Below are 12,812 nucleotides of genomic sequence, written 5' to 3'. Positions count from 1 at the left end.
TTCTGTTTATGCTTGTATCACTTCGATCCCTCTCGGCTGTCAGTGTATGCAGTGTGATTACATTTATTTCTTTTAGTGATCAAAACTGTAAAACATTTCACCCCTGAGTGTGGGCCCAACACTGACATAATTCAAGAAGCTATTTGAAAAACACTTTAGCTCCATAAGTCATGTCCATGTGGTTTTACCTCTTTCTGTTACATCTTGAATAGTCTTAAATTTCTTTTTCCTGTGACATTCACATTTGTACTCCTTACTTCATTCCTTTTACACTTTAGGTGCACTCCTTCTTCTTGCCTAATTGTAGCTATGCCTGTAGCACATTTTTACCCATCTGATGTTTTCATGTATTAAACACATCATAATGTCTACCTTCCCCTGTTATTTTCTTGACCTGTCACTCCTGTTTTGTTCCTTTGGCCTTTTGACTGACTTCTCTTTCCCATTAAACTCCGTCTGCGTTGCAACCATACTAACACGGTGCTATTCCTACCTCAGTATTCTCTGCCTTTCATTCACCATACTAACACGGTGCTATTCCTACCTCAGTATTCTCTGCCTTTCATTCACCATACTAACACGGTGCTATTCCTACCTCAGTATTCTCTGCCTTTCATTCACCATACTAACACGGTGCTATTCCTACCTCAGTATTCTCTGCCTTTCATTCACCATACTAACACGGTGCTATTCCTACCTCAGTATTCTCTGCCTTTCATTCACCATACTAACACGGTGCTATTCCTACCTCAGTATTCTCTGCCTTTCATTCACCATACTAACACGGTGCTATTCCTACCTCAGTATTCTCTGCCTTTCATTCACCATACTAACACGGTGCTATTCCTACCTCGGTATTCGCTGTCTCCCATTCTAGTTCCCCTTTCTTGTCCTATAAATTACCTGATACTGCTGCATTTTCTCTCTTTCTGGTTTCTCCAATTAATGCTCCTTTCCCATCATCCCTGTGCTTTAACTCCGATCATGCCATCTGTCTGCCTTGATTCCCTTCTCATAGTTGAATGATAAATTTGCATAGTCCTGTGAAATGTTTCTTTTGTTCTGTGCTATTTCCTAAGCTCCTTTGGTGTTGGTCTACCACTGCTTTTTAATGATTAGTAATGTGCATGTTTCTCTTTGCCTACTCTCTAGTGCCAGTGTTGTGCTTAATGTTTACTGTGACTGTCTGTTGTAATGCTCAGAATTTATACTGATAAATATGTGTATGTTAACTTGTTAATATGTTTCAATTTGTGGCATTTTTTGCCTTTTTGTTCTCCATTAAAATGGGCTTTACCCGGTTGAACTGCCTGGTCAATAAAACAAACTAAATACATGTATATATTTTTTCATGTGCAGGGTACAATATTCCCCCAAAGGCATTGTTGCAACTTTCAAAAGAAAACGATAAAGTCCGACAAGGGGGTGTGGAGCAGAAGAATGCAATAGAGCAGAAGGATAACCTTAATGGTTACCTGCACAATAAGTAACCAACTTATTAATATTGTCTTTTTTCTCCCTGAAGCTGTCTTAGGAGAACAAAAATGCATGGTGATGGGGGAGTAAATGCCATGATGCAACAGTGTAGTAATTTTCATGTAGGTAAGTAAAAGTATGTAAAGGTCTAAGGTATTTTTTAGCATAATTTTATTTATTTATTTAACATTTGTTAACTGGGAAAGTCAAACTTGGAATGAAGCCAATTTTCAGCAGAGGCCCAAATGCTCCAGATGCATGTCTTTCTAATATGGGAGGAAAACAGAGTACCTGGCGAAAACCCACACAAATGCAGGGAGGACATGCAGACTCCACACAGAAAGCACTCCAGCCGAGAATTGAACCGGACAACCTCTTGCTGTAAGGCTTCAATGCTACCACTGGACCATCCAAATGACAACACTGCCAGGTATTGAACCTAGGACCTTCTGAAGTACAGTCAGAGCAAAACACCACTAGGCCAAATCAGCTCATGTTTATCACAGTGGTAGTTGTAGTGAACTGGGAGTTGTACAGAACACACTAATGTTGCAAGAAAGACCACTTTTTTCAGTTATGTTTAAAAAAGTAAAAATTTGAAATTTGGACACTGTGGAGTATGTTAAAACAAGATTTTCCATGCAGTTTGTTGCAATACATAGATTCAGTAACTCATCAAAAGTATTTATTAATTTCATTCTGACTGCATGATACCCTATAATCTGATACTGATACCAGGTGACACAAGTTACTAATATACTGGGGACTAGAGTAATAATCAGTAAAACTGGAAAACCAAACACAAAGAAGAAAAAAAGTGTAGTCGTAATTGAAAGAGACACCACAAACACAGCATATAAGTGATAAGTGCTTTCGTTCCTTTATTTCAAATTGCAGAACTTCATCAGATACCCTCTAAACACATCATTTCCCTTATAAAGCATAAGAAACCTATTAAAACTTTTTATTAATTAAACTACATTCCTTCCAAGTTTTGGCTGAGAAAGATTGGACTTTTGTTGACTTTGTTAAACTTATGGGGGACTAAAAGGCATATGGTCCACTTCATATTATCAGTGTCAGGAAGCTCACTAAAAGGAAAAGGGGGGAAAAGTAATTAAGGAAAACATTTCATGATATAAATTGAATGTTGTATAGTGAACTGATTTCAGTAATTATGTGATAAATTTTCTAAAGTAAGCAATTACTTTTTTCTTTTTTAGTTGTAAGAAATGTAGACATTACAATGTAAAAAGAGAAGAAAGACATTACAAAAGCATGTTCAAGTTCATATCCTGTAATCTTGGACTGTTGGGATGAGGGTATAAAAGTGCATTGATTATAATACATGTAGAGTTGAGATGTTTTCCCTTTTGCATAGGGGGTGAATGTCTGAATTAATGCCCTTGGTTTAATCTAATAACAAGCTTCTTGTGTAACAGTGTGTTATAAAAATAAATGAATACTAAATGTAATAAAAAGTTTTCCTTTAGCAAATTAAGGATTCATTGTGAGTCTGCAGCTGGGGGCAGCTGTATATTCTGTTCTTATGTTTCCATGGAGGCAAGCTGACTACAGGTCCAGAGTGCTGTGGACATGTTTGCAGAGAAAATTTAAACGTACAAAGGCAAGCAGCTTAGTACAATAATAATGTATGAAATTATTGAAAGCAAATAAGGGATAGCAGTTTTCTGGTACCTAAACACCTCATAGCATTTACTATAACAGTGTATAATTTGGATTTATTTAAAGATAACTGGTGCACTTAGGTTAAAAGTTAATGTTTTCTGAAAGCATATAAGCCAGTTTTCACATCTTATAGGGAATGAAGATAAGACAATAACAGACAGCAATTAGTGTAAGTAGGAGCACAGGCTGTAACATGCACTTTAGCATGGATAACCTTAATTTTAGGTTAGGTAATGTCTATAGGTGCTGCAGTCGATGTGGAATACTTGTCCATATTATGAAGGTTAAACTTAATCATTTGAAGCTGTACATAGTTTTGTGTGTTTGATTTAAGTTATTAGGTTATGGGTTATTCTCGGGGTGATTTTGAGGTTTTTCATTAAAACAGAAAGTTTTGTAAAATGTGACATAGGTTCAAATTGAGATGACAAGAAACAACTGTATAAAGGATCAACCTGCCACAAATTAGTGAGTGCATATAACACAAAAGCTGGAAATGCACATTTAAAAAGCTGAAGTACATAATAGGTAGTTATAATAACTTCTTATCATAACGGCTACACTATGCATGTTATGGAACTGGGATAGCCTCAAAGGTATAAATAAAAAAGTAAGAGTAGTAAAGTATATTAAGAAATTCAGAGTGCAAATAACAATTCTACAGAAGACATAATTGAAAGAAGTGAGCATGTGAATTTGATAAAGGATTTCAGGATGGTTATCCTCAAAAAATGATGATGGTAGATTTGTGCTAGTAAGGGGCTTACTGTTTATATTCTGCCTAAAACTGCTATTATGGGACTTAAGAAAATTCTGGGAGAAATAATAAGCTTTCAGTAGAGAATATTAGTTATAGGTGGGACTGGAACATGATTTGCAACAGTGAGGATGTATCTGGGGGACCTAGAAGGGAAAATGTAACAAAAGAGGGTAGATTTCTGAAGAAATTTATGAAAATATTTGGTATGGAAGACATGAATTCTTTAGTAGGAACTCAGAGAGAATTTACATATTATTTCCCAAGGTGCTATAACTGTGCTAGACTAGACAGAAATTATATTTCACAGGAACATGTGCATTTAATTGAAAACTTCCACACATCCAATAGCTATTTCAGATCATGCGCCAATATCAACTAAGATAAAGATGTAGGGTAATAAAGTAAAAATTGGACACTGGCACTTCACCTACTTGATAAAAAGAGAGGAATTTAAGGAATGGCAGTAGCAATTATTCAAGAGTTATTTGGGAAGATAGGATTTTCTTCAGAAATTGTAGCTAATGAATAGGATAAAACAAAAGTGGAGTTTGAAAACAGGGTAGAAATAAAAGAAGAGAATGTTAAGTAAGAAGAATTATTTATGGGTGCCAACCAAAGTTAAAGCATTGCAGAATAAGGGGAATGTCACAGAAGAATATGTAACTGCAGAGTGCTAAAGATAAAATAAGGGAGTATCTGGATAATATGCATGAGTTTAGGAGGACTGCTGTTAAGCAACTGTTTCTTGATAACTCCAGATCAAAAAAACTTTTAACACAATGATTTAGGCAATAGAAAATAGAAAAGGTTGTTGCCAAGCAAGCTTACTGAGCCTATAACAAGAAAAATAACCAGAGATCCTGTAGTCGTATTAGATATATTTCAATTTTTTTAAAAAATGTATATAAAGCAGAGAAATGTAGAAATTAAGAAAGAGCACAAATGGAAATATTTATGGAAGACTTAAAGAAAACTCCACCTTAGAATTACAGAAATCTGTTTTTTTTCGCTCTTTGTTCTCTGAGCTATTTTAACACTATGACTGACTGCTTCTTATAGACTTTTAATGATTTCTGCAAAATGGCTGCCAAAGGGGCTTGACATAATACATGTAATCTTGTTTTTCTTCAAGCCTTTCTCTTTCCCATAATCCACGTTGTCTCCTTTAAATGAATCATGCTAGACATAAGAAGTAATTGTGTATTCCCATGTCATTGACATTTAAGGGGATTAGTGTCAGTCACTGTTATCTTATCCCTTCTGTGACATGAATGCTTGTTTTATTTCTTGAATGGCCCTCATTTGTATATGTCCCAGGGTTTGCTGTACAGTATTCTAAGGAGTTATGCAGTTGTAACCCAAAAGTAACTAAATTTCAGGCCTTTGTTTAAAGTATCTATTTGTAGTCCAAGATGAATTGATGGTCTCCTCTTCACACACTTTTCCATCAGTTGTCAAAACTGTCACTGCTCTGAGGGATTCATGTAGCTTCATATGTAAGTGACGGCTGTTTCTGGAAAAGAAAGGATTTGAAAGTAAGTTTGCTCCCCAGTGTCAACAGTGGAAAGATTTTTTTTTTAATTTTCATTCATTCATTCATTTATATAGATAGATAGGTAAAGTACTTCAGATTTCCCTTTACTAATGTATTAATGAAAAGGCACGTAGCATATGTGATCAAAAGGAAATGCAGCCATATATCTTGTTTGCCCACCATTGTTAAATTTCTTTGTTGACTAGAAAATGCTCATGCACTGTCAGTGGACTCTGTCTCTTCCCTAGGAGATGTGCACCAGATATGCATCCTCTTCTGGAAGGATGTCACACAAAAGCATAAAAGACCTTCTTATAAACAATATCAGTGCACTTAGTTGATAGGGTTAGCACCTGTCTTGCTTCCTGCAGAGAAATCCTGATTTGGGCAGTTTTGTTCTATTGTAGTGGGAGGACAGGAAAATGGTAAATGTTTTGATATTTTACAAGAATTGCAAGAAAAAAATATTTTCTGACTTTCCCTAGATGCAACAGACATCTTTGATACTACATTTAAGTCATCTTAAAATGTAAAGTAGTATAAACAAGCATTTAAACTTTAAAGCTTAGCTTTTCATTACGTGATGTTGCTTATGTAAATTTGTTGAAAGAGGTGACAACTGCCTTGGAACCACTGACTGATCTAATTGCTCTATTTTGCTATGAAAGGCATGGCTACATTGGAAGCAGCTGTGAATTACTGTAAGTTCTCTTCCTCTTTGCAATAAAGATGATGGAAATAGTCTCACACATGTCTGTCTTTTTTACAGCAGCTGCTGAGCTCCTGACATCAGCAGGATTAATTACCATATAAGGTTGTCAGCATTACCAGACTACAGATTTCTCTGTGTCTGTGGTATATCATGCAGGCGTAGACTATTTCCTCTGAAAATTATATGAGAAGTTAAGCTTAAAAAAAGTGGGTGGCCGTTCCATTCCTTTGATTCGAAGGCAAGGACATTAAAGTTTTATAAAGTACAACAGGTTTCTGGTACCAATGCAATATTGGGACCGTATTGTAGGGATAAAAGCAACCTAAGAGTTGAGTTAAACTATATGAGAAGATGGAGTTTTCCTTTTAAGTATGCCAAGGTTGGAGGTAGATGAGACTCAACAATAAACAGTTAAGAGAGGAGGAAATTAGATAAAAAATAATTATGTGTAATCAATCTGTAGGAAGTTGTCTGTGAATAGATGGAATTCCTGTGGAAGCTTGGAAGATAGGAGGGAAGAAAGTGATAAGGATCTGGAAAGTTTTCCTTAACAGGATTTTAAAAGGAGGGGAAGCATCAACATCAGGGAAGATAGCTGTGGTGGCTGTAATACCTAAAGACCCAGCTTCATATTGACCCATTTCAGTTTTAAACCATGATTATAAAGTGTTTATGTCTTTAATAGCTAAAAGATGGCAAAGGTGTTGTCAGAATTGATAGATAAGGATCAGTGCGGTTTTGTGGAGGGGAGACAAATATTTGACAACATTAATAGAAATGATGTTCCAGAGGGAAGCAGAATGTAAGAAGATACTACTGTTGATGGTGAGTCTTGATGGAGATAAAGCATTCAACAAAGTAAGCTGGGATTTTATGAGTCGGACAATGGAAGCATTTCCATTCCTTGATAAAATAATAAAGCTGATTAGAAGGATATATGATGGATCTGAGATGAAAAATAAAGTGAATGGGTTCCTCTCTGATAAGTTGTGTCTGAACACTGGACCCAGGCAGTAATGTCCTCTTTCCACTTTATTTAGGTTATATATTTATAGCCACTGGCAAAGAAAATAAAGGACTCAGAAATTCGAGGATTTAATTGCTATGGTAATCAAGAAAATTTGGCTTTATTTGCAGCCAGTATTATTTTGCAGTTTTAAAACAAGAAAAGGATATTTCGGTGTTGTGGAACATTTTGGGACAGTTTCAAATCTTTTTGGGATATAAAATGAATGAAGATAAAACAAAGGCTATAGCTGTAAACTAGGTACCCTGACATGAATTGGTTCAGTAATGTCCATATCTATGGAGAGACAACAAAATAAAGTATTTAGGAGAATGGATTAAAATGATTCTGTTGTGGCAGCTAAGGATAAATGGGAAGAGACTAAACAAAAGATAATACAAAAACTGAGAAACTGGTAGCAGTGTTTTTTTTGGAAATGAATAGCAAGATAAAAGCAGTGAATTTTTTTTTTTAGTTCCTTTAGTTATATATATGGCTCGATCAGAAAAGAAGTTGTGAACAGTTTATTTTAATAATGGCAGGGGAAAAAGAGCAAGGACCAAGTGAAATACGCTAATCTTTCCAATAAGAACAAGGTGGTTTAGGATTACCTGGTTTGAAGGAATATTTTAGAGCTACACAGTTAAGGTTTACATACATAAAACAAGCAGAAAGATGTCCTTCCATATCACTGTTGGAGTATTCATAACCAAAGGGATCTCCTGCAAAGGATAGCCCAATGTCTGGCAAGCATACCAAATCCTTTAGTAATTAAATCACACGTACGCTCCCTTCACAAGGTGTAGGGCATAAAGGTGACATGCAGACGCACATGCTCAGACCTTCTTTGCTACCAATCCAAACGCCATCATTGAACATCGGTCTGAGTGCCTTTCTGCTGTGCTGGTTACTAAGCTGTGTTTCAGATATGTGCCCTGTTGGGGTGTCTTCTTATCTTTTTTTATTTAGTGCTGTTAGATTCATGCCATCCAGAAAGGGAAAATGTAAGTGTGGAAGGTAGATTCCCCATAAAGACTGTCACACCCAGTGTCTTTTCTGTTTGGCTACTTACCATCACCATAGGCAGTGTTCTACCCGCCAGGCATTATTTATTTACCCTGAAAACCAATGATTTAAGATGTTGTCTTAAGGTGCTATGGTGGAGTCTTCCCATCCTCAGGGTCAGCTTTCTGCTAAGAAAAAGACCAAAAAAACTTAGGCCTGATATGGCTGCTGTCCAGCCTCCCCCAGACACCTTTCTTGAGGCTTGTGAAAGCCCAGAGGATTGTCTAGTAGTTGCCTCAGAATCCTCTACCATGACACCGTCAGAGGCTGCTGTGGATTTGACTTCTTGCATGTACTTAGAGGCATTACAAAAGTCTGTTCTTAGTTTTGGGGGGGAACTTTGGCTGATTATATCCAAGGGACTAAGGGGGAATTCCACAGAGCCTATGGATGAGAACACTACTATGCTTATTGAATGTCATCAAGGGGTCTGACCCTCCAAGGGTGTTTTATGTGGATGCAGAAAACTAAGCATATTTCCCCTGTAATTAAGGATCCCCAGCATGAATGGCAGGATTTTATTTGGGGGTTATGCTTTAATGTCTTTAAAGCCTCCTCAAGGGGTGTCTATGCCTGCCCCTCCCTGCTCTTCCACTCCTCTTAAAAACCCAGGGAACTAGACTCTTCAGATGAGGATCTGGATTCTATGGAAGAGTCCCAGGCTTACTGTTTTCAAATCCCTTCCCCCGTGGACTATGGCTCAGAGGAAGAGGATTCTATTAGTTCATATTCCCCTTTGGAGGAACTCTCTCCTTTGGGATATTGTTGCCTGCATAATGGAATTTCTTAAGTGGAATTGCTCTTAACGTTTTTGATATTCAGAAACAGTATTATGAGCTCCTTCACATGGATCTTCCTGAGCCATCACCTTGTTCCCCCTATTCTGGCTGCCCTCCTGGATACCTTTACAGTAGCTTCTGTGTCTCCTGATTTTCAGCCCCCTTCTTCCACAAAACTTGATAGACTTTACAAGGTGCCTGATGAATGTAAATTTCTTTATAATGTCTTTCTGCTTATCCTTCTGTTAGTGTCTGTCTCCTCTGACAGGCCCCCTAAGCTGTTGCCCTCTACCAAGTAGCGTGCTACAAATAAGGGTGGTAGGGCCAAGAAGAGGCTGGGCAAAAAGCTTTATACTGCCACCACTTTATCCATTCTGGCCATCAACTACCAGACTCATATGATCGGGTATGTTTTTGCACTCCTTTCTTAGATTTTCCAAGTAGTTTCTGACCTTCCTGACTCTGAGGGGATGGTTTCTGCCCTTTCCCTGTCAGGCTCTACATTTCAAGTTGCTTTCCACTCTATCAAATGTTGCTACAATGCAGGTGATGCCTCTTCCAGGGATGTGGCCTTTTGTTCCGTTATGAAGCGTTACTCTTGGCTTTGGCTTCAGGCTTTGTTTGATGACATTAAGACCAAACTGTTGGATGCTTTTTTGGATAATAAAAATCTTTTTGGTGCTGCTGATGACATTTTTTAAGTCTTCCAAGATAAGGGTAAATCCTTGCAGAAGTTGAAACATATATTTTTGTTTCTCCTATTCCTAAATTGCAGAGGAATTACATCTCCAAGTCTGCTTTTGTGCAGTCATGCTGTCCACTCAAGGAAAAAGGGTTCTAGACATGTGCCCCCTGCCAGGTCTAGTCAAACCCCTACCTCCCAGAAACCTGCTTTTCAAGAAAATCTGGGTTCTATTTGGCAGTTTGCTTCTCCTTTCACTCGGCTAATTTCCCTTATCCTTATGTTTTTCCTTGTCTCTTCAAAATTGGTTAAAGTGCACAGCAGACTCATATTCTGTTCATTATCCACCAGGGATATTTCGTGGTTTGGAAATCCCTTCCTACCTTTTTGAGAATCCCTAAGCTTCCATGAGAACAAATTCCTCTTTCCAAGAGGTGCTAAATGCTGTATTGGTCCAGGCCACAATTCAAGCTTTTCCTCCTGCTCTGATAGGGAAGGGGTTTTATTCTAGAATGTTTTTGGCTCCCATTAAGTAGGGCACTTGGTGACCAATCCTGGACCTTTCCCAGCTCAACACCTTTCTCATGATTCCTTCCTTTCAAATATTTCTTCAGAATCCTTTCCCCTTTTTCTCACCCAGGCCTTTCTGGTCTCTCTAGATCTCAAGGATGCCTATCTTCATATCCCCATCCTTCCCATTTTCAGGAAATGTTTATGTTTCTCTGCTTCTTCCTTGCATTTTCCATTCTCTGCTTTGCCTATTGGCCTCTTTACTATCCTAAGGATATTCACCAAATGCCTCACTCCTTTCATTGCCTTTTGCAGGATGATAGGAGTTCTGATCTTTCCTCATCTGGATGATCTCATTCAAGTTTCTTCTCCCAGTGCTCTGCTTCAGGATCTCCAGTTTATTATTTCTCTGTGGCAGAGTCTGAGATTCACCATAAACTCCCAGAAATCAGCACTGACCCCTTCTCAGGATCATATTTTCCGTGGTTGCAGGCTTCAGACAATCCCCATGCTGGCATCTCTGTCTGCCCTCAGGGCCCTGTCTCTTACTGTCTTCTTCCAGTCTCTTCTTCTTCTAGCTTCAGTAATGGCCAGGGACTTTCTCAGAGTCCAATGGTTCATAGTTTCAAACATTCCCATGCTCCCTCTGGCCAGGGTCCAGAATGGAAAGCTACAGTGGTACCTCAAGCCATCAGTGTGGATCCAACATCACCACCCCTTAGACTTCCCTTCCTTCTTTCCTAGTTTCAAGCTCAAGCTTCAGTGGTGGATTCATCAACTTCCCCTCAACCCAGGGCTTCCCTTCCAAGCTCTAGTCCTTAATCGAGAGCTCTTTACAGATGCCTAAGACAAGGGATGAGGGGGCCTCCTCCATCTTTATCAAGTTTCAGGGTATCCAGCCCCTTCATCCGAGATTGGACCACATCAGTATAAAACAGGTAAGGGTTCTGCTTCTAGGTCTTCAGACTTTTCATTTCCTGTTTCATCCCAGGCCCCTCAAAATTTTCACAGACAATACCCCAGTGATGTGGTATGTCAGTAAGCAAAGGGGTACAAGGTCCTATCTTCTTTGCAGACTAGCTCCCCAGATCTGAAGATCTAACTGTCCATTATCAAGTGTCTCTTCAGGCTGTCTACATTCTCTGAGCACAAGCTAGTGGTAGACTGTTTGAGCAAGTCCAGCACACAAGCTTACGAATGGATATTTTACAGAGATGTGTTCCTGAGCATTGTCCATTGGTGGGGTATTCCTCATCTAGATGTTTTTGCTTCCCCTCTGAACAGACAACTTTCTTTGTTCTGTTCCAGAGTCCCAAGTCCTCTGGCTTGGAGAGTGGACACCCTGTCTTTTTCTTGTAAGGAGATGTTTCTGTATGCCTTCCCCCGCCTTGCACAAGATCAGGTAGGACTCAGCCATAATCTTGCTATTGACTCCCTTTTGGCCCAAACAGCATTGCTTCCCCCTTCTTTTTTACTTGGCCATGGGCAATCACCACAAGTTACATTACTGGGAGGACCTTCTTATACAAGACAAGGTATCAGAGATAAATTCTGACTTATCCACTCTTCAAATGATGCTGTGGGTGATAGGGTTTGACCCCTTTTAAGCACCTCTTTTCTGATAACATGCTTTGGGTCTTGCAGGAGGCCAGGAAGCCCACTACCAGGAAATCATATTAAAGCAGGGGGAAGCTTCAAGAAATAAGGAGAGAGTATGATTTTCTGTGCAGATCCTGAAGAATAATAGCAGCCGTACAGAATATTATATTCATAAAGTAGCAGAAAGTATTCTTAGAACTAAGCCAACATGGGAATGGAGAGAGGAGATCCTGCTGATAGGGATGAGTGCAATTAGAGATATAGAGAATAGGTAAGAGGGGGGTGGAATTTATGGGAGAAAACTGGTAAATGAACCAATATATTAGAAAATAACTAGCAAGGGAAAGGTAACAGAATGGAAAGGGGTCAAGCAGACATTTGAACTGCAGGCTAGAGACTGCCTTCCCTATCAATGACTGATATTGGAGTATAGGCAGAGAGAAAGGAATAGGGGAATCCTAATTAAATAGCCAATTCTGGTAGGGTTTTTAGTTGAATTAAAAACAGAAGCAGCCGTTAAAAGGAATAAATCTTCTTCTTCTTCTTTCGGCTGCTCCCTTTAGGGGTCGCCACAGCAGATCAACTGTTTCCATTTCTTCCTGTCCTCTGCATCTTGCTCTGTCACACCAACCACCTGCATGTCCTTTCTCACCACATCCATAAACCTTATCTTAGGCCTTCCTCTTTTCCTGTTACCTGGTAGCTTCATCCTTAGCATCTTTTTCCCAATGTACTCTGCATCCCTCCTCAGCACATGTCCAAACCAACGTAATCTTGCCTCTCTGGCTTTGTCTCCAAACCTTCCAACCTGGGCCGAGCCTCTAATATACTTATTCCTAATCCTGTCCACCCTCATCACACCCAGTGCAAATCTTAACATCTTCAACTCTGCCACGTCAAGCTCTGACTCCTGCTTTTTTGTCAATGCCACTGTCTCCAACCTATATAACATAGCTGGTCTCACTACCCTCTTGTAGACCTTCCCTTTCACTCTTACTGG

This window comes from Protopterus annectens, chromosome 10.part0 (assembly GCF_019279795.1).
Source record: "Protopterus annectens isolate FY-2018-M chromosome 10.part0, PAN1.0, whole genome shotgun sequence".
NCBI lineage: Eukaryota > Metazoa > Chordata > Ceratodontiformes > Protopteridae > Protopterus > Protopterus annectens.
This window is presented reverse-complemented; position numbering follows the sequence as displayed.